The sequence below is a fragment of the Maniola jurtina genome, chromosome 19, assembly GCF_905333055.1.
Source record: "Maniola jurtina chromosome 19, ilManJurt1.1, whole genome shotgun sequence".
Lineage (NCBI taxonomy): Eukaryota > Metazoa > Arthropoda > Insecta > Lepidoptera > Nymphalidae > Maniola > Maniola jurtina.
This window is the reverse complement of record NC_060047.1, coordinates 9,039,060-9,060,110: the sequence shown is the minus strand read 5'-3', so window position 1 is coordinate 9,060,110 and position 21,051 is coordinate 9,039,060. Positions and strand designations below refer to the sequence as shown.

The 21,051-nt window shown below is 36.3% G+C and overlaps 1 protein-coding gene and 1 long non-coding RNA gene across 3 annotated transcripts in view; one reads left to right on the top strand and one right to left on the bottom strand.

Moving 5' to 3' along the window:
* The window catches only part of LOC123875184, a 494,986-nt gene that overhangs the window by 454,097 nt on the left and 19,838 nt on the right, over window positions 1-21,051 (bottom strand). The window lies entirely within an intron of this gene.
* LOC123875192 lies at window positions 1,292-19,571 on the top strand. The gene is made up of 3 exons (XR_006798101.1): window positions 1,292-1,387; window positions 1,976-1,978; window positions 19,558-19,571. It is a non-coding gene; the product is annotated as an uncharacterized LOC123875192 (long non-coding RNA).

The following is a 21,051-nucleotide window of genomic DNA, read 5'->3' as shown; positions in this document are numbered from 1 at the left end:
ATTAATGTACAAGGTAGACAGATAGATAGAAAACTTTATTGCACTCAAAACATGAAATAAGATGGCACACAAGACAAAACAAAGTAACTAAAAACAATTGCAAAGGCAGCCTTATTGCTCAAATAATTAACTGCTTATTAAAGGTGGGTTAGGTTAACTAACGTACCTATCAACAACCTATTACCTATGTGTGGTTAGTTTTGGCATTTTGTTTTTTGGCGCTGTGCGTCTAACCTAGATAAACAGATGTAGTTTGCATGACAAATATATTTCAATATTATCGTTTCGATAACGGTATTTATTAGTCAGCTGCAGTTGCAGGGGGCAGGTCATGTGTGTCGCAAAACCGATAGCCGCTGTGGCAGACATGTTCTGGAGCGGAGACCGCGTATCACCCACCAAGCGCAGTGTGAGACGAACTCTAACCCGCTGGACCCACTAATGACGACCTTTAGAGGGTAGTGGGAAGTGGGTGGAAGAGAAAGGTGTAGGACCGTGTGTGGTGGCGCGCTCTTGGGAAGTCCTATGTCCAGCAGTGGACGCAAGCAAGCTGATTGATTGATTGTTGCCGTTCCATTTTAAGGCACCTAGGTACGTAACTAAGAGAAAAATAACGACTTCTTTATTTTCTTCAATTTTCTCCTCCATCTTGAATTGATATAATGTGATTAATGTTTTTAACCCCTGACCCAAAAAGAGGGGTGTTATAAGTTCGACGTGTGTATCTGTGTATCTGTCTGTGGCATCGTAGCTCCTAAACTAATTTTAATTTAGTTTTTTTTTTTTGGTTTGAAAAGTGGCTTGATCGAGAGTGTTCTTAGCTATAATCCAAGAAAACGGGTTTATTTATTTTATTTTAAATACTTGTCGGGCGTGTTATAAATTTTTAATTTACTCTTGTAATACTGTACACTTTATAAATACTCAGGATATAAACCCTATTTGTAATGTTCACAAGCACAGAAGGTGAAGCAACAGAGCATTAGTACAGTAATTTAGGATATTTAATATGCAAAGCAAATAGACTCGCTAATTGGGCAGCGATCCGCACCAAAGTGGAAACTAATTTAATACTAATATTTGTGTTAACCCCTTTCCCCGGATGTTGGTTAACCTGGTAACGTGTATTTAAGGCACCCATTTGTGTAAGACCTCACACAGACAACCGATTTTTGTCGGCGACTGATTTTTATCCACAAAAAAAATCGAGTAGAGAACCACCTCCTTTTCGAAAGTCGGTTAAAAGTATTTGCTTGGTACCTACAATATTAATTCACTATGAACGCTTCCGGAATCTCGGTAGTTTAGGCGAGCAGTAACCCTGCAGTATCAAAATTAAGGAGTTGTATCCAGAATTTTTTATGGGACCACCACGGAAACTTCTACTGTCGATCATTAAAAGAATTTTGCAAATCGGTCCAGAAACCTTGAAAAAATCGTTGTCCATACCTTAAAAAAATTGAGAACCACTTCCTTTTTGAAAGTCAGTTAAAAAGCCGTCAAAGAGAGCTCTGTGAACGGTTATACGCAGAAATTCATAGAACAGACTGTAATCTGTATAATCTCTTTAATCTGTGGCTCTGTAATAAGTAATCTCAAAGAATAAATTACATATTTATAAGCACAGCAGTGCGCGATAATCTTTTTTTTTTCACTAGGAAAATGTTGGCCACAGCAATAACTCAAAATTTAAAAAACCCCCGACACAAAAACCTCTATAAGAAAACTAGAAAAGAGATGATAACTTTCAAACGGCTGAGCCGATTTTCTTGGATAATAGCGAAGAATCACTCTCGATCAAGTCACTTTTCAAACTAAAAAAACTAAATCAAAATCGGTTCATTCGTTTAGGAGTTACGATGCCACAGACAGATATACACGTCAAACTTATAACACCTCTCTTTTTGGGTCGAGGGTTAAAAATACTCTATTTCAAGATATTTATTATTTTGGTAACGTCCAATTTGTCCTGAAGGTTGTCTCAAAGACCTTTATTGTAAATAATTTATTCTTTAGGTGTTATTTTTTTGCAAAAAGGTATTGCTTGTGAATACGTTGAAATATTATTATGATTTCATCTGTAAAACTTTTAGGTCTTGGCTCTTATTATTAGAAAGATCCCGCATCATCATTATCATCAACCGATAGACTCCCATTGTTGGACATACTAAGGTCCCTTGTAGAAACTTCCGCACGCCAAGGCCTTGCGCCGCCTGAATCCAGCGGCTTCTTGCGACTCATTTGATGTTATTTCTGTCCACCTAGTGACGGTTCTTTATGCATTGGACAGGAAAAATAATAATAATTATTATTGTTAGCCCGTACTGTCCCAATGCTGGGCAAAGGCCTCCCTTTCTTCCTTTCACCTGTCTCTGTCTAGGGATACCTATTTGCATATAGGATTCGAGGAAAAATAAATGTAAAAAAAACTGTATGCGAGTGAAACTAAGATTAAAAACGCTTACAGTAAGAATTAAATAACCATAATAATAATTCTTTATGGGTTTTCTACAAATCCTATAAAGCAATGTTTTAAAATACAATACAAAGCCATACAAAGCATTTTCTCTTAAAATCTCGCTAACGTTCTGCGCAATCTTTTTAAACGGATTAAACGTATTTATTTCCTTTAAATCTGTTATGCGGAGTCAGCTTTCGTCTTTCCATTTCTGTATTTCCTATTACAATGCACAAAATGCGAGGCTTTAAGTTAAAACTTACAATGAGCAAGCAGTTTACGAATCCTACTTTTGGTGTTAAATCACTTAGAAAATAATATGCAGTAATTCATACTTAATCCATGCTATCCATAACGATATCCATACAAATATGAAACTTTCGAAAGGGTATCTGTCTGTCTGTCTGTGTGCATGCTAGCTTTTCAAGGCGAACCCATTAACCGATCTTGACAAAAGACCAGAGATTCTTTGCATCCCGGAGATGGGCATAGGCTACGATTGTCCCGAAAAAACGAAGAGATCCCTTCGACGAGATCGTGGGCATCAATTACTAACGAATAATGTATCTTGTTCAAACCATAGAAATATTTTAAGAATAGACGACACGGACTCTTTAGTCCTTTGAGTACATAATGCACATTTCTTGACAATAAATTGAACTTACTTGTATGGACTCTAGGGAGGTCATATCGATACCACTTTGCGAACTCCGCAGTGCCGCGTAGGTACAGTCAGCAACAAAGCTTAGGTTTGCACCCGACCATAGTCGCTTGAACTGGCGGGTGCAAACCTACCTCTGTTGCTGACTGCACCTATAATATTTTCCGGCAGTCGGATAGCGGACAGATATTATGAAGTTATGACCGAATATAAAAATGTCAATGTAAATAAAATCCGTGTGAAAGTCCATACGTATATATTTAGATATAATAATTACACGGCACGCAGATTGTAAGTGATTTCTGTGGTAGTTACCTAAATCAGATTTAAAAAAAAGTGAATATCTACTATATCTGAACTAGCCCTTAGACTATACTGACTGTCTCCTCTATACAGTATTTGTTTATGCAGACATGCACGCAGCATCCCAGTTAGTTGTGCAAAAATCAACAAAGAAGGCTGCGGTCAGTCACATTGACTCGTTATACTGGCTTCCCACGGTGTGTTATCCTGCGGTTATCACGCACGGTCGACGGCCACGGACAGCCACGCACCGCGCACGAGGATCTTCCAATGGTGCGTATCAGCCCGTGTGGGTCTTGAGATTCGAAGCCATTATTTAATTCCAAAATGCATAGTGGTAGATACTTTTGTTTGGTTTTATTTACTTTTTATTCGGTTCCATGCATCATATGAATCGTTTTTGTTCTGGTGTTCTGGTGCCGCAGAATTCCATACCGGATTCATTGTAGGGCAACGGGAAGTACCCTATAGGTTTTCTTGAGAGACACGACAGACGGACAGACAGACAGATAGACAGAATCTTCCTTCCGTTTTTCTTTTTGAAGTACGGAACCCTAAAAAAGCTAATTTGTACGGAAACCCAAAATATCGATTAAAAACGTCCACGGTTCGAGATGTACAGTATTTATGATTTTATATTCTGCTGAATATGGTAATTTGCGTGGTAGTTTCGGAGTGTTGTCTTTGCAAACAAGCACATTCAACACAACGAAATGATCATATAAGGGAATCCTTTTTTCCTTGTGAGGGTTCCCATACCATCGTACGAGAAATAGCACTTCATAGCTCGTTTGTCTACTCTATTATTGATAGTAGCCAAACTAGAAAGTTGCACGGCTCTCAGAAAAATGGGCAGGTTTTGATATGCTAGTCTGTGTTTGTGCGCACCACCTCACACCCCACCTATGAAGTTACCGACTAGCCGTGGATAGTACGCGACGGACGCTCCCACGGACAAAATACTCTTCTCATGGTGCGTTGGTGCGGGCTGGTCCGCGTCCATCCATCATATCACGCAAAGTGCGAAGTCAGTTTCATAATGTTGCAAAAATGTCTAAAGACAGAAAACAGGGTGTAAGAAAGTATCGTCTGAACTCACTCTAGTTTTACGACATGACGCAATACTGCGTTCACAATACATTCATTATGGTTAGACGGACGTGAACCCAGCATCCCAGCCACGCATTGTGTTGCACAAAACAAAATATAAGACTGTGTCCCGACTACAGTCACATAAGTAAGCACGACGCGTTAACTTCGTTATCGCAGACTAAAAACAAAAGGTTGACAGAAAACCCGGCCAAGTGCGAGTCTGTGCTCTTTTAGGATTGCGTAGGCGCAATTATGTTTTGGTTTACAAATTACTTTATGAATTTGTCGTTTTAAATACAGTATGTAGTAAATAAAATACTTTTTAATACAGTTGCTCAAAAAGTGGCGTATTGCAGGGACGTATAGCGTTCGGGATGTGGGCTATTACATACTCGTGCTTTTTCTTTACCTTTCCCGCACTCGTGCTTTTTCTTTCCCAACTGTCAAAATATTAAAAAGAAAAACCAACCATGAAGATTTTACTAAAAAAATTCATAGAAGTTTTTATGATTCATGCAAATACGTATTTCTAATAAGAAGCTACTAATTTGTTTCAATATCAGATCAATTGATTTGATTGAATGAGTTTGGTTAGGTTTCATTTCATTTCATCTCATTAAATTTCATTTTCATTTCATATTATCAATAAAAAACTTCTACTGAAGACTTGGCTGTATGGGCATAGTTCCCTTTGCCTACCAGAATGGGTGAAGAAAAAAAAACTCTGCTTATATTCTACGGTTGGCGCCATTTTTCAGAAATTTTCTTTGCGAGTTTAGTTGTTGGTTGCCTAAAATGAGTAATTTCGACCCTATATCTATTAACAATAAAGTTGTTTTAAATTAAATTAAATTAAGTTAGTTGAGTTTATTGTTTTTATTATTTTATTAAATTGCTTCATTTTTTCGCAACTGTATTAAAAATAGTCGTTCAGTACACGTGCGGAACCGTCATTGCAACTCGATCCGACTGTCAACCCTCGCCTTCAGCTACGCCTCGGCTCGGGTAGACATTTGTCGGAACTCTTTGCAATGACAGCCTTTCCGCACTTGTAATGAAATATACTATACCGAAATTTCATATTTCTAAGGTATTTAGTTTAGTTTTGAGCTTGGATGAATAAATACTCAGGATGGTATGCTCCGAAAAGTCAAATGAAGCAGGGCTAACTGTCAGTTGATGAGTATGTGTGCGTTATGGAATGATACCATTCACATATGAAAATTTGCCTATTTTCCAATTTTTCCCTTTCACGATGATTATTATTAATGAATGAGATCTCATTAGATTAGTCTTTATTATGACAGTTACAAATCAATGGATGTTCGATGATAAAAATAATAATAATAGATTGCAACGTATTAAAATTTACCTAGTCTGTTTTTACATAACTTTGAATTTTACAATATAGGGCCTCTGGCCCTATTGAAAATCTCTGCTTAACAGGGTGCCCATCACCATATATACTATATAATCGTATCCTGACAGTTAAAAATTAAAAAGTTAAAAAGTCAAATATAAAAACACAATATATTCACTAAAAATATTTAATAATAATCCAAGTATGTACCAGTTGGCGATTTTGTTTAGCGTAGCTCGCAGGGTTAGTAGACTATTCACTACTTTTGGTGTTATACACCGGGCAAGTTTACATCCTTATATCGTAGATCTCTTACCAAATTACACAAAGCGGCTCTTGGGTAGCGGTTTTTTTTTTCTCTAAGCCAAATTCAAAGTTATTTATTCAAAATGGGTTCATATTTTATTTGTCTTGTGTTTTCTGACATTTATGACCTTAAAAAATATCTAAATAAAGATAAATATTCTAGCTATCCGTATAGCGTCCCATCTTTGACCACATCACGCGTGACGAGTCCTCCGTTCGTCGCTAAGGTTGTTTTGGTGGGTGCCTACTACCTATCATGGACTAACTATAACTAAATAATATTATTAATGTAGTAAGATTTTGATTACCTATTTATTTATTTCTTTATTGCACACACAAACATATACATTTACAAAAAACACAGAAGACAACATGGTACCTAGGTACCTAATTACGTAGGTACTTCATGATAAATTACGTAGGTACCTAGGTACTTCATGATAAAGGCATGCAGCTATTATGACGGAGACTGGTATATTAAATCGCGGTGTAAGAACCAGATGAACGTAACTACGTTTTCGTAAACTTTACAGGAGAGCGAAAAAACTATCTAAAATTGCCTCTTCAGACTTTACCAGCTATTTAAAGAGAAACTATACAATTGACGAAAAAAAAATATATACTGATATATTGGCATACTATTTGAGATTAGTAAAAGTTAAAAATTATTTATTTAATATGTATGCTTACGTCATAGATACAATTTTTTTTTTAATTCGGTAGACATACGTTACTGTGGCCCTTAATTTTTTAAACTTCTCTTGTTATCGTAAGGTTATCGTACTGAAACACGTCATTAAATTTGTGAAGCTAATTTTAATTTTGTATTAGTGATGAAATGAATAAAAAAAATTAAATAAATCATTCAATGAAAATAATCAATCAATCACAACTTAATCTTTATTTACTGTTGAAAACGTGCAATTTTAATAATAAACATAGTTCAGTTTACATGTTAAAGCCATCCGCATAGAAAAATCTTAATTATCTTCGTCATCATCTCTTGTTCCAACTGAAAATCCTTCATAAAAACTGTGATATTGTGACGGGATGATTTCTAGTCTGCATAAGTCCTGCAAATCTTCATATTTTTCAGCAGAAATGGGTAAAAGTTTATTATATGCATTTTTTAACACAGTTTGTTGCACAGGTGGTCTTTTGCCTCGTCTAATAGTCTTAATCATTTTAAAATCTTTATCATCCAGGTCATATTTAAAATATATATGTTTATTGTCTTCTTTGCGGTACTGTAGCCATCTTATTTTGAGCCAATTGACAGCATTTCCATCACAATCCACCTTAGCATTCTTAATTAGTGCGGTTTTAAGGTGTTTAATATCTATAAAATCCTTTGTATCAATTTCATAGACGTCATATGGATTTTTTCGGGAAGCTTTTCTTATAATTGTATAGAATCCAGATGGATGAAATATCGGTATATTCTTCTTAGCCAGTTCAATAGTCGCGTGGATGTTATCTGCTTCCATTTGTCTATGCCCAGGTTCAAAATACCTTTGGTTAATCTCTGGTATATTGAAAGCTTCAACACAGTACAGTAATAGAGCTGAAATATATATACATTACGACATTGACTCGCACAAGTATCGGACATAAATGTAATCGGTTTACCATCAGCTTTGGTTTTCAAATATTTCAATAAGCATGACCCGATTTCGACAGCCCCTTTCCTTCCAATATACCTTCGTGCCAGCAATAACAGAAAACATTACGCTTTTCTGCCTCAAAATCCAACATGGTAAAGTTGTAAATCGCAATTCGGCGTTTGTAATAAATTAGCTTAGAGGATGATGAAGGGCAATTACAAATGGCTTCTAAGTCATATTCAACGAAATGTATATCACCAGATTGGGCTGACATTTTTGCTTCATCACGATGTCGTCGTGCAGTAATTTTTCTTTCTAAATGCCTTTCATACTCTTCTTTTTGCATCTCTTTTTCTTCTGCGTTCAAATGTTGAAAAGTAAAACATTTGTCACATATATTTTTCCGTTGTTTATAGAAACCTATATTAAAGTCTCTATTAAAAATCATACGATAGTAAGCTATGTCAACGGGTTCTCTTTGCTCTTCAGAACATTTAATTTTATAAAGCTCATACATCTTGGTTACATTCAGATCTTGATCTAAAAACTCTTTTTTTATATCTTTTCGCGCATAGTGGGCAGGCATTCGGGGAAAATATTTTATATGATCTGCTTAGTATCTGCCGATTTTTTATTGTGAGGTTCATGTTTGCCCCGTTTATCGATTTGAACAACATTAGTTTCAGTCAGTTTTTTGAAACAAAGTCTTACGAATGTTTCTGAGATACTCAAAGTTGCTAAAAAGAATTTTTGACATACATTTTCTCTTTCTGTTGCTGTCAAAATCTTCCAATTTCGATTGAATTTCTTCATTTTATTGAATTTTATAGCTTACTCTCACTTTTAAACGCTCATAAACACATAGTTATTACGAAAATGAAAACAAAATAGTATTCTTTAAACTTCAAATAAGCGGGCTCCCCGCACTGCGCGTTTCAACTTGTTTAGACCTTACATCAATTTTTAGCTGCCATACTAACGTAAGTTTTTATTTTTCAATGGACTATAATAATTATCAAAGAAAATAGTACCGCCAGAGTAACGTATATCGTATTACGTCGCTTTGGTCATTAACTTAAATTATTTATTTTACAAAAATGTTTGGGCCAATAGAACGTAAATAGATAAACGTTGTTTTGGCTTTTTAAACTTAGCGTCAAACACAATTTTGTAACACCCAAAACAACGTAAAAGCTTTTGCGTTGATATGGTTCTATGATATTGTGAAACAAACAATATTTCTACGGTTAAAAATATTGTCTTTGCAAATACGTTCCTATAGCCCCAACTGGTTGCAAGATTTTTAAAACTATTTTAGCGGAACTCATGATATGTTTTTTTGGTTCTATTGAAATTTGTTGAAATGCTAATACGTTTTTTTGGAATTTGTGAAATATTGACTATATCGTTACGTCGTTTTGGCAGTTCATAAAGGACCACATTGTGACCCGATTTATGAAAAAAAACGATTTTTGATTTTTTTGTAGTTACGTTCATCTGGTTCTTACACCGCGAAATGTACTACAATTTAGTAATAAGTTTTGTTTTAGTTAAATTTCAATATCAATTTAAAATCTTTTAATTAACAAAACAGCCCTTTTCGCTTAATAATATTATGATTGTCATCAAAAATAAAATATAAATTTGTCTAAATATAATGAAAAAAAAATTGCTCATTTTTAGGCAAAATTACCCCATTTATTTTCTGACAACCCTAGACTTCAATTTGAAGTTGTGTAATTTGCACAGCACGATTACGATACGATTTAAAATTAAATTATTTCATTGAAGTGTCAAACAAAAAAATATAATCACTACGTTGTGTCAAATGCGTATCGGAAGGTGTTAAGTGGCCAGTTTCGTAGAATTTATGTTGAGTTTGTGTGCGTGACGTGTAATTACAGAGATTTGGTCGATAGTTGTGCTTCCTTCGTTTGTACGGCGGGGTCACCGGTTGGTTTTGAGATGGACCACGTCACAAAAATGATCTGAAACTGACAATTTTGACGGCACCTCATTTCTTTTTTTAGAATAAAAAAATATATAAAAATCGTACTCTCCTCATTGAGTTGTAGAAAATAGTGCTAAGGTAAGAAAGAAAAAACCAGCTTCTTTTTCATGTATGGAAGCCCCCTGAAAACTACTTTGATTTAATTTTTAATTCAATATTCGGTTTTAGGTTAACGTTCTACACCAAATACCTAAATTTCAGGTTTGTAACTCATTTCGTTTAAGAGATAGAGATCCGTGAAACGTGGACAGACTGACAGCAGAGTGACATTGATAGGACTCTGTTTTACCCTTTGGGTTTCTACCCTAAAAAAGATCCGACAAGATCCTAAGAAAATATTGTATGAACTCACCCATAGACTATGCTAAATTGGGTGTCCGCAAAACATTTGTATTGTTACAATATAGACAGGCCTGCATCCAGCATCCCAGCACGCAAGAATGTATGTGCATCAACAAATAAGACGTATAAATAGAGCACGTTACATGCAGTACGCGGCAATAGACTAAATACCATGGATAGACAGAAAATAGGACGTCTAAAAATATTATCTCATCTTAACCTTAGGCTCTTGTTTTGTATATTTGTTGATAAATAAATAGACAGATGCGTATCCAGCTTCAATGATACATATACATTAGTACATGAATAAAAGTTCAATATCTTGTAATTTGTATCGAGTTACATGAGCTCACATTAACTGATTACGTTAATTTTTGGATATGTATTTTATGATTTGCGTATGTATTTTATGCAATTCGTAGTATAGTATTGAGAACTACAAATATATTTTATACGAATGGATCTTGAATTATGCGGCGAAAGTTCACATTTCACACAAGATTGTTTGTTTTCGTTGTGCCGCCTAGCCTGGTGAGTCCGGCATGTGGGCCGGTGCACCATGCAACGTCCATCTTTCGCCATTAGTCTATGGGCCATGAATTATTTATTATTCTTGGGAACCGATGATGCGGCCTGCTTATCCGAGCCGCTAATGGTAATAACGATTCTATCTATATTTCAGTTAAGTCGATTATCGACTGCAAGTATTGCTATAATTGTTTATTCTGTGATACATGGCTGTGAAAGGACGACGGCAGCCGTTTATTATGCCATCTTTAGATGTAAGACGTACTGCTTAGCCCTTCGGTGGAAGCTAAGCTCGTATTTCTCAGTCTAAACTGGTGCGACATGAAGGCCCAATAAATTTTAGTGTTTTTAGCCAAAGTTAGTGTTTTTTTCTAGCTTAGTTACAGTTGGTTTCTGTATGAGTAACTTATTAATTAGTATGATATTAATAGAATGTACATTATAAGGTTTAAAATGCATTTAAATAAGTCAAAACATTTTATTCAAAATGTCTTCCATAGTACACTTTTGATTGTCAATTGTAAAAATGTACCTACCTCTCTCAAATTATTATTAAATCTTTACAACATTTTTACGCCTTTTTATTTACAGTCTTATTTCCATAGATGGTCTCATAATAATTCCAGTATAGGGTCCACTCACAAACGACAGTGGGTGGCACTTGGCAGTGTTTTATCTCTGACAAGAGATATATTCTGAAATTTCAAAAATAGAACAGTTCGATGAAAAAGTTTTCCATTTTAAATTGGAATTCCTGATTTTAAAAATGGAACACTTTTATTCAGATTAGTTCGAAATTCACACTGGGTATTGAGAGTCGTGAGTGTGACATCATTGATCTCGTATTCACATCGAACCCTGATGAGAATGACGAACAAAAAGACTGCGTTTTGTTCATCAAGTGACAAGCAACCTTGTTACCTAGTTGCTCAGTGACCTCATACCGATACCAGCTTTTAAGTTTTACTCATGTTTTACGCGACAGATCTCAATGCCCTTGAACTCGTTGGGCGTTGCGCGTTGAATCAATGAACTCCGGTCTTCTTCGGCCAATATAATATATCCTACACTTACTAAATGATGCCTAAGGTTTCGTCCACATGGAATTAGGTTCTTTAAAAATCCCCTGGGAATTTTTCTCCCCAGGGAATCTCGGAATTAAAAATAGCATTTATCCGTATCCAGGATGCAATCTATCGCTGTACCAAATATATGATGCCCGCAAAGTCCACAAGGATTTAGGTTTTGAAAATCTCTTTAATTTTCAACAAAAAATTGCCTATGTCCTTCTCCGGGATGCAAGCTATATCTGTAGTGTGTAGGTAGATACGTCAAAATCGGTTAAGTAGGTAGGCTTTAAAGCTTGCAAACAGAGAGACAGACACATGGATTTTTTTGTACTTACCTACTGGGCCTTTTCATGAGGAGGTTTCATAAATAATGTTTAGTTGACATGAGTTTATTACAAGGTTTATTAGTAGACTAGCTGATGCCCGCAGCTTCGCCCGCGTGGATTGGTCAGATCCCCCGCAGCATCAGGATTGAGGAGTTGGAATCCAAATTTTTTATGAAACAATGTCGCAAAGTTCCTCTATCGATTAAAAAAGAAATGACGCAAATCGGTTCAGAAATCTCGGAGATTTCGGTGTACATAGGTAGAAAAACACGACTCCCTTCTTGAAAGTCGGTTAAAAAAGTAGCCTATGTTACAACCTGGTCAATCCTCTACTTGTCAGTGAAAATCCCGTCAAAATCGGTTCAGCCGTTCCGAAGATTAGCCTTTTCAAACAGACAGACAGACAGACAGACAGACAGACAGACAGACAAAAATTTTAAAAACGTGTGATTCGGTGTTGGTATCGTTCAAATAACCATATGAGCTTAATATGAGGTAGTTATTTCGAAATTACAGACAGACACTCCAATTTTATTTATTAGTATAGATGTTACGGGCAATTTGATAAGTCCGGGCACTATTAATAAGGGCCGGTCTGTATTAATAATGCCCGACTCAATTGGGCAATGTGATTAAAACAGCATAATTAATCACTTTTCCCGGCCATTATGAATAATGCCCACCCTGTCTTGGGCAAAGTAATAAAATAGGTGAACTGTAGTGTTTTTGTTAATTAAATGAAAGAACCTAACCTAACCTAAGCTTTTTTTTTATACGTGGGAAAATCCTCATGGATACCACCGTGCTCGGCGAGGCGAGGTGGTTATGTCGGACTCTTAACGACTAAAACCCCACGGCATACCGTCTCAATCGTTGTTGCTGGGCACGGGGACACGAGCGTTTTGAACTGCGACCCGGCTAACGGTGCCCGCCAAGGCAGGGACAGCTCTGGGACTAAAAGGGGCCCCAACACCGTTTAAGGCTCGCTGGAAACAAGGGCTTGCCTTCCAACTCGAGGACCTACTCTCCCGCGGGTAACAGACTCCCCGTGTCTATTACCCGGAGGCCCTACTCAAGGGGGCAAGCGACGGTCGTGTGCAGCTCGCCTGCGCCCGATTCTCTTGCAGCGCATGGGATGAGAGCTTTCGGCTTCCTCTCTCAGCCGCTCCGCTGCCTCCTTCTGCGTCATTACTTCCTCGCTGAAGGAGACCATCGCTTGCCAGGCTCTGTCACTGTCCACCATGGATTTAATCACGGCGGGAAATGTGAGCTCCTGCCCCATAATATCCACCAGTGACTGGCGAGGCTTCGTCCACGCCTGGCACTCTGCCAGCGTATGTTGTGCCGTGTCTGAGACACTATCGCACTGGTGGCTTTCCTCTGTGGGCTCTCTTCGCGCCACCCTGCACAGGTATCTTCCAAAGCACCCGTGCCCCGTAAGAACCTGTACAAGGTGGAACGTGAGTGCTCCATGCTTCCTCTTCGTCCAATCCTCGAGGATGAGATGGATAGCTTCGATAATCTTATGACCAGCAGTGGGTGACTCGAGCTTCCTCTGCCAATGGAAGAGGAGCTAACCTAACCTAACCTTAGCTAACCTAACCTAAGGCCCTCCCCCCGCACGTACGCGCCCCTGCCAACGGCCGCGGTCCAATTTATCACATTGCCCGGCTACAAGTAGGGAATTATTCATACAGCCCGGTCCAAGTGATAAATTCAAGCTATCTCAAACACTGATTTATTACATGGACCACGGGCCGTCGGGAATTATTAATAATGGCCGGTCAAAGTGATAAATTAATCACTTTGCCCATCGCTCTTGGGCATTATTAATAATGGCCGGTCCTTATTAATAATGCCCAATTAATCACGTTGCCCGTAACATAGATATTGGGTTGAACCATTTGATATTTTCGCATTACAGTTTACACACACAGCATCAAAGTTGTTCCCGCGATCGTTGGGTAGGTACGAGTACATATTCAATTTTATCTTTTGACATTTAATAAAGTCAGAGTTGCGATCAGATAAATCTAAATAATCAGATATGTTGGTAAGTATAAAATACTGGCCCATTCATTCCTAAATGTCAATGGTCACGTAATGTACCATCTACAGGATGTTTGGTAATTAGTATATAATGACGACACGTACCCATGCTACTTTGATCTGATACATACAATGCTGAAGTAAAATGACGAAATAAAATTATAAAAATTTCCATACAAAATTTTAATTTTTTTATCTCCAAGTTTTCATGGCCCTAACGTGCCCTAACTCACTGAGATCGTTGGCCTTGGCCTATCTAAAGATGGCCAACGATCTCAGTGAGTTAGGGCACGTTAGGTAGGTCATGAAAACTTTGACATAATTTTTTTTTAAATTTTGTATGGAAATTTTCATAATTTTATTTCGTCATTATACTTCAGCATTGTATTTATCAGATCAAAGTAGCATGGGTACGTGTCGTCTTTATATACTAACTAGATGATGCCCGCGACTTCGTCCGCGTGGATTTAAGTTTTTTGAAATCCCGTGGGAATTCTTTGATTTTCCGGATATTATCTATCTCCATTCCAAATTTCAGCCAAATCCGTCCAGTAGTTTTTGCGTGAAGGATTAACAAACATACACACACACACACACACACATACAAACTTTCACCTTTATAATATTAATGTGATTACCAAACACCCTGTATAATATTATATGTTGCAATAATAGTTCTATTTATGACTACTTGAATACATTCAAGACGCATTCAATGACACTCGTGCACCAATGATTATGTTTATCGTGCATCACGAGTGCTAAACAAAAGCCAAACAATAGATTGTCGATGAAAGATTTGTTGATAATGATTTTACGTCCTTAGAATTGAACGATAGGTAGTACCTAAATAGTTATGTAAATTATCTGTAGTATTATAATAAGTACTATAATAAAGATCTTCGGAACTTTTAATTATCCAAAATATTGATTAAAGTTGTAATTATGGAGTGACACCACCAAAAAACATTAAGTTGTATCCTACTTTGCTGATTCTACAGTTTAATGATTTCGGATCACACAAATGCGTTCCATAAACTAAATTCACTCAAACACGCATCAATCACGCATGTCTTAAAATATGAAAGAAATATTGAATTCTTTCAGTACATTATGGTAATACAAATTAAAAGAGTCTCAAGATAAAACATAGCTGGTCTATATTTTGTAAAAGTAAGCGATAATATGAATCAATGATGGTTCGAACGGGCCCTTCTGCAATTTCCGCACATTCCAATCAAAGCTTCAAAGTGAAGTGAATTGAAAGTGAGAGTGAGTGAGTGAAGTGAAGTGAAGTGAAGTATTTCCATTAGCATTAAGTTGAAGTATATGAACTGATGTGCAGCTGCAGTCGCGCGTTTTTATTTATATGGATTTACAAAGCAGCGTAGCTGCAGCGATACAGCCGCGCTGCCTAATTTGAAGGCGCCTTAAAAGATGTCAAAGCAAAAATCACATTTCAATTCTGCATGACTAAAAGATATTTCTTGTTACAAACTATAATGTATTTTTTAATAAACATATAGCGAGGAAACAAGCTGGCGTGGCCATGAACATTTGCAGCACCAGAAGCTGTACAATACAAGTACTTTATATGGTCTGGTCATTAATTAAGACTTATTGGAGGTCCTCTTAGGTTCTAGAAAGTTCTCACCTGACTATATCTATATATACAATGTATCTTAGTTTATCCCGTATACGTTCCTATACCATTCATTGTACAGATTACAGTTTAGTTGTTGCAGGAACTTGCACTAGTTTCTAACATAATGTAGTCTTTCATACAACAAGGCATTGCAACGCGTATCGTGAATTAGCTAGTAGACTTTTATCTGATCATAAATCTCACTAAAACATTCATCAACTAAACTCGTACAGTATCTATTTGCGTCGCAGTTCTATTTACACAGTACTTCATCGAATGATTCACGCATGTATTGAATGACAAATGCTGTACCCATTCGCGCAGTAGGTACTTTACCGAACATCCTAAGAGGGGTCTCTCCGTCACTCGCTCCATACAGACGTAGTTCCAATTTCATTTGAATATTAAGCAACCAAAGTCCATGAAATTTTGAAGGCATACTCTAGAAACTAATATCTATGCCTGTGGTTTTCCAGATTTCTGTTAAAATATTCGGTTTCAAAGTTACGCGGTCTTAAAAATTCACATACAAATCATTGAGCCCCTGTAATTTTGAAACTAGATATTTTTAGAAAAATCTAAAACACCACAGGCACAGATATTAGTTTCTAGAATATGTCTGCAAAATTTCATGGACTTTGGTTGCGTAATATTCAAATGAAATTGGAACTACGATTGTACAGAGTAAGTGACGGAGAGAGCCCTGTTAAATCAAAATTTTACGTTTATTTTACTCTCGCACACGAATGTTTTCGTACGAGTACCATCGCGTCGTGCAAGATACACTTTGTACTTTCAATTTTTTTTAATTTGCTTGGCGGAAATTTTATAATTAAAAAAATATATATTTCTTTTTATTTCTTTCATAATGTTCTTATTTATTTCTTTCAAATGCGTCGCGTGTCGTTTACGTGTTTCTGTAAAAAGAAACTCGTTCTATTTTAAGTCAACTAAGAATAAAATTAGATAGATTGTATCTACATACTCGTACATTTGTTGTGAGTCGAGGCTACATTTAATCTAAGTGTTTTTCCCCTTCATATTTTTATTTTTATTAATTTTTATAAAATTATAATGCGCAGTAGGTATTAATTAAATTGTATTGTTGAAATTAACATGATAGAGCATTTGTATCCTATGCAACAATTAGTTTGAACACTGGAATATATTATGCCACTGACCTAATTGTTACTTTTAGAAGTGTGGTAGCTGTACCTTTATCAATTATCACTAATTGGCTTTGTAATGCCATTGATTAATTAGTGCTATTTATTTAATTAATATAATTCAAATTATAACTAACAGGAAAGTATAAATAAATAATCGAAAATGAATAGTTCTAATACCTTTTCTAATACCTAGGTATTCATTATTATAGTCCTAGACTACCGTGACCTAGACGGGTTGAGCCGTCATTGATACAAGGTTAAATTTATCAAGTAATGTAAGTCGCAATAATAATAAATCGCTTATAATTTAAGGGAACAGATACAAAACGATTGAATTAATATTAACCTACCTATGTATTTTGACGCCTCGTGCCGAAAGTATGGAGCACAGCCAATGACTAAGCGTACTTTAGCTCGCGTCTTGCATTTTCCTTGCAAAGCTACTTCGCCCAAAGCGCATCTTCATAGCCCATCTTACGCTACACCACTTGAGTACCGCTTGATACATCGCACATCCCTGTTGGAAAGGCAGCCTAATGCGGTCCGACCTTTACAAGAAATTGTATCGCTTCAATAATTTACCTAATTCATATAAAGTAAATAAATGTTTGAATTGGAGAGTTGGTAATCTAAATCTGCTTTTAGCGTCTTATACCTAAATAAATAGGCGTAGGTAGATAGAAATATGTATAATAAATGATTTTGACTTTGAAACACTTAAATATGATAATTTTAGTACGGTTAGGTATAAGTGGGTATAACTAAATCAACCATAATCATCATCATCATCAGCTCACTACTGAGCACGGGTTTCATCTCAGAATGAGAAGGGTTTAGGCCATTGTCTACCACGCTGGTTCAGTGCGGATTGGTAGTCTTTACACACCTTTGAGAACATTATGGAGATCTGTCAGGCATACAGGCTTCCTCACGACGTTTTCCTTCACCATTAAAGCAACAACTCCGAGAAGTCTAAAGTGCATGCCCGAGATTGAACCCCCGACCGCCCGAGCAGAAGGCCAGCGACTAAGCCACTAAGCTATCGCCGGCTATCTGTCACTACTTTGCAGTAGAAACACGTTTTCACATGTAGGTACCAATTGTACTGTTACGTACGCGCAAATTCGAACTGAAATTTCCTGTTTTCTGTTTCCAATACGTAAACAAACAATCCGGATATCTGTTAACTGTCACTTGTATACCAAATAGTGCAGCAGTTGCAGGTTTGTCCGCTAAACGAGCACTGCATATTGTCAGCGTGTCACGCTAGAGTCTAGACACAATACGTTGGAAACGTGGAATTCTGTTGCGGAAGACTTCATATTATAGACGATTGATTGCTTTGAAAAATCGTTTATCCACTCTTTGTTCTCTAAGTAAGCGATTAGTCACAATAACATCACCATCCTCCATCGTATTCTAAACGTTTTTAGGGTTCCGTACCTTAAAAAGAAAAACGGAACCCTTATCGGATCACTTTGGTATCTGTCAGTATGTCTATATGTCTATCTGTCTGTCCGTGTGTCGTGTCTGTCAGGAAAACCTTTTTTAAGGCCATCTGCAATCAGTCATCGATGTGGATTATAATGAGTGTATTTAGGTCAAGAAAACCTATAGGTTACTTCCCGTTGACCGAATCATGAAATTTGGCAGATAAGTAGGTCTTATAGCACAAGTAAAGCACAATCCGAATACCGCGAAGTTGTGGTTACATCACAAAAAAAATCAAAATGCTATTCCATCGTAATACAAGGCATAAAAGTTGAATAATATGACACAATATGTCGTCTGAATGGTAGGTACCTATAGTACCTACCCTAGAAAAGCCCCTATCTTAACTATGAACTCCGGAAAAATACCAACAAAAAAGGAATCTTTGATGCTACCGATAAACTTAACCCCCACATTTTCCCCACTTGGAGAGCCTTTCGCGTTTTGCACTATTGGCTACAGTTTTAACGAGAGTGCCATAAATTCAGTCAAAACTTTTGCCAACGCCTACGTTCGGGTGTAATTTAGGTCAAGCTGTATGTCGGGTTCTATTAAAGACCAGTTGCAGCAATAGAACGATAGACCACATCCTTTAGAACTACAAGTTTCATCTCATCTGGTCGAGTGATAATTGCGTGATAAGCGCATAATAAACAGGCATAATAATTATATTATTTTTATGTGAGTATTATTTAATAATACATACATTCATTTTTATTTGTGACTACGTCTTCGTCCGCGTGGACTAGAAACATTTCAACCCTCTATTTTAACCCCTTAGGCGTAAAATTTTCAAAAATCCTTTCATAGCGAATTTCTAAGATATAATATCTAAGAATCTTAATGCAACATTTCAGCCCGATCCATCCAGTAGTTTGAGCTGTGGGTTGATAAATCAATCAGTCAACTAGTCAGTCACCTTTTCTTTTGTTTAACTTATTTATTTAATTTTTTTTTTTATGTATCCAATAATCAATTTGAAATCGTTACTGTAACTGAAAACTGTAACCGTATGCAGTAATTCATAATTTTCATTAAGAGAAGATGGATAAAGGATAATAATCAACTGCAATCAATAAATTCTTTATTTTGACAACTAAGACCCAGACTTAGTAACATTTAAAACAGAATTAAATAATAAGTACAAAAAAATATTCAAAGAATACGAAGCAAATATAAAATGCCAAATTCATCAAACCATTAAGTACATGACAACAAAAAGTTATCAGCATAAATAAAAACCAATATTTGTACTGTTACCTAATCATAATACATACTCGCATAAAATAAGTTATTGAAACAAATAAAAATTCTGTTTCGCGGCATACTGAGAAACAATTTACCGAACGCGGCCAATAATATCCAAAAGCAATTTCGCAACAATTCGCTTTATAAAAAACACATTAGCAAACTTTCTTTACTTAAGAGTTGTACGAAAAAGTTTGACCAAATACGGTTTGCCGAAAAAAGATTAAAAGAGCCTGCGGAGACGGGAAATAACAAAATAAAAGGGAGCTCTTGTTATTCTGTGCTGAGAGAAGTCAGCATTTATCTCAATTTGATTACTTTTTTACAATCTTTTTTAATGACATTTTCTTCAAAAAATTAATAATGCTTAGTTATTTTTATATTTAACTTACGTCATAATCGTAAAAAAATGTTCATTTTTAGGATTTCAAGAAAACCTATAGGATACTTCCCGTTGACTTAGGCCTCATTCGTACAAGAACTTTTTTTAAGGTCCGTTAAAAAAGCGTTCAAATAGAACAAATATATTCCCAAGTATCTGTTCACACGTCAACGCTTTTTATCGCGCACTGTTGTATTTCCAGAGCAACGCCGGGTTTTAACGCAACGCTTTTTTAACGCTCGTGTGAATTAGGGCTTAAAATCAAGAAATTTGGCAGGTAGGTAGGGCACAAGCTTGTGTGGAAATCACAAGAAATATTAGAATGTGTTCACGAAAAAATTAATTTACTAAATCACATAGATAGCGCAGTCCGCCATTTACTTACAGTCTTCTACATAAAAGTGTTATGTATACCTTTTACGATGGCACGGAACCATTCGTATGCCAACCAACACGCACTTGACCAGTTTTTTTAAACTATGCCATTCTCGTCGCGAATGGTGTTGGCTAACCAATGTAAAGGACTTCAAAAGAGTTAAATGTTTCCACAAATATTTCTACTGAATATAAACTTTATCCTAGTTGGTATTTTGTCCTACATCTACAGTCTGTTTACCTATATAACAAAACTTTGTTGTTAAGTACCTACTTTATTATTGTTAGACTCTGTCAGTGAAATTTTCTGCTACCAAGTCTGCAGACAGAAAATATACTTCATATTTTCATACAATGAGTTTCTACTTCTAGACATTGAAAATAGAGAAAGAGAAATCGTAATAATGAATGGCATGGTTACGTATGGCTTTAGTATACTAGTCTAAGTAAGTTGTAAGTTGATAACTAGCCACGGATGACGCCTCCGCCAAACCAAACCAGAGACAATTTAGAAATTATAAATTTGCTAATTGCCCTAGTGGGAAGTGAACCCGGAACCTCCCATTTATAAAACCATAGCGCTCAGATCTTTATTTTGAGTGAACCGTTTAATTGTGGCATAAAAATATAA